A 2,483-nucleotide genomic window follows, 5' to 3' on the forward strand; every position below is an offset into this window, starting at 1 on the left:
GCATGTTCCTGTTCTGTCTCTGAACTGATTTGCGACCAGTAGAAAACTAGAGATTTAGGGGAAATTTTTTTCCCCCATAAAACTGTGTTTCTGTGATCATCTAAAATTCAGACTGAGGAAAGAGTCAATGGAAGATGGGTGAAACTCCACACATTGCACAGGTGGATGTGAACAGGAGAGGCTCCAAGGTCACACTGGGATTGCTTTGGTCTGGACAACATGAAGGCTATTTAAAAATAAAAACTTCATAAATAAAACATCTGGGTACCATATATTGAAAGGTTTACTCAGTCTGAAGGTGCGTAGACCCTATCTGCCTTTCTCCCCACCCCAGACCCTCTCCTTCTGTTCCCCCTGACACAGGAGTTTCCTCACTGTCTACTGGTTAAGGCCCAGTTCAATTTATTCTCCTTTCGGCTTCCCGTTTTTCTGGGGTTTCCCGTTTTCTGACACCAGCTGCTTCTCTGACTTGTTCACACCGTTTGCTGAGATGCCACTCACGGCCCTTTTCCCTGTTTTCGACTTGGGCTCGTTGTAGGTCCGAGTGTAGAAGTTGAGGAAGAGGAAGATGAAGCTGATTGCGTAGGCAATCGAAGTCGAGCACATCCACTTGGGGAAGGGGCAGTCGCTGTAGAGAGACAGTGCTGTGTGCCCAATGGTCACGTGGCACTGAACCAGCTGCAACGTGGTCAGGTATCGCTTCCACCAAAGATACTTCTGGATCCGGGGTCCAAATGCAGTCAGTCCATAGTAGGAGTACATGATCACGTGGATGAAAGAATTCATCTGGGCCCCGAAAAACGATTGGCCTCCTGCTACCCACTTGATCCCGATCCACCACAGCGTGAACATGGTGAAGTGATGGTAGACGTGAAGGAAAGACGCCTGGTTGTTTTTCTTCCTCAGGATAAAAAACACTGTGTTCAAATACTCAACTCCTTTCGATACAAAGTACCACCACAGGGCAGCAGCTATCCTGACTTCGTTAACGTTGTTAGAATAATCCACTGACTGGCAAATGTAGCTGTATCCTGTGTTGTATGATCCCACGAATAGCTCTCTGGAGATAAAAAGGTTAAGCCAAACCTTGCCACAATGATAGACTATGAGCACTAGGCGCATTTGAAACGGCTTGCGGTCTCTCATCCAGCCACACGAACAGGAGATAGAGTGTGCTTATGCTTAGAGTTGGCCATGGGGACTGCATCAGCGGCCAGTCTTCTACGCGTTTATCTGCGATGGACCAACTGGTCCACAGGTAGAACTCTACTGTGTCGTTGAGCACCATGGCTGGTCTGGAACTTCCTATGTAGAGCAGGCTGGCCTCCACCTCACAGAGATCTGCCTGCTTCTGACTCCTGAGTGCTGGGATTAAAGGTGGAGCCCCCACACCTGGATACACACAAGCTTTTTTTCTCAACAAAACCCATTTTCCATCCAAAGGCTGGAGTGGTTATTGTTAATAACCTGGTGATCTTTGCTATCCTACAGATCCAGGTATCACCAAGATCTCCCAGACTCCTGAGTATTGTTTCCTAGTCAGTAGAATTCATTCTTACCCTCTCCCCCTTTTTTGGACAGTGTTTCTCTGTATAGCCCTGTCTGTTCTGGAACTCACTCTGTAGACCAGGTTGGCCTTGCACTCAGAGATCCACCTACCTTTGCCTCCCCAGTGCTGGGATTAAAGGTGCACTCCTGACAGAATTGAAGCCATTCTTATGAAGTAAGTTCCAGGCACTTTGCAAAGATATTTTGGTGCAGTCTGGCCTTAAGTTTTGTTGTGGCAACTGTCACAAGGAAACTTTTCCAAAATGTTACTGTGAAAAATGAACCACGCTGGCTGATAACTAAGTCACGTTGCACCAGATTTCCTTCTTTCCTCTGCTGGCCATGGCTGTAGCGTTTGCAGAAATCCCGACAACTAGAGCTCAACCCTCAGAAAAGGTTCATGGCTTGGTTTGAATGGGAATGGCCCTTCTAGGCCCTTACATGTGAATACTTGGTCACCAGGGAGTGGCAGTACTTGAAAGGATTAGAAGGTTGGAGGAAGTGCGTTATTGGGGGTGGGCTTTGAGGTTTCAAATGCTCAAGCCAGGTCTAATGTCTATCTCTCTCTTCCTGCTGCCTCCTGATCCGGATGTAGAACTCTCAGCTACTCTCTAGCACCATGTCTGCTTGCATGTCTCCACGCACCCAGCCATGATGATAACAGGCTTAACTTGTGACCTATAAGCAAGTCCAGATTAACTGTTTTTCTTTATAAGAGTTGCTGTGTCCATGGTGTCTCTTCACAGCAATAAAACACCAGTTAAGACAGACACCGTTAGTCTTTGGGACTATAAGCAAATGTTCAAAGCTTCCTTAGCTCCAAAACAAAATTTGATGTAGAAAGCAAACTGTTATAATGAATGTGATGAACCGCAGAAAGAAACCAGAACAGTAAACAGTGTGCCTATTTAAGCTGGACATGCTTCATGGAGTGT

At 46.5% G+C, this 2,483-nt stretch overlaps 1 pseudogene across 1 annotated transcript; it reads right to left on the reverse strand.

Annotated features, from left to right (window-relative positions):
- Nucleotides 1-402: 402 nt before the first annotated feature.
- LOC308435901 (very long chain fatty acid elongase 4-like) lies at nt 403-1,288 on the reverse strand (annotated as a pseudogene). The gene has a single exon. The product of its transcript is annotated as a very long chain fatty acid elongase 4-like (transcript).
- Nucleotides 1,289-2,483: the final 1,195 nt, after the last annotated feature.

The sequence above is a fragment of the Micromys minutus genome (assembly GCF_963924665.1).
Source record: "Micromys minutus genome assembly, chromosome: 24".
NCBI classification, from domain to species: Eukaryota; Metazoa; Chordata; class Mammalia; order Rodentia; family Muridae; genus Micromys; species Micromys minutus.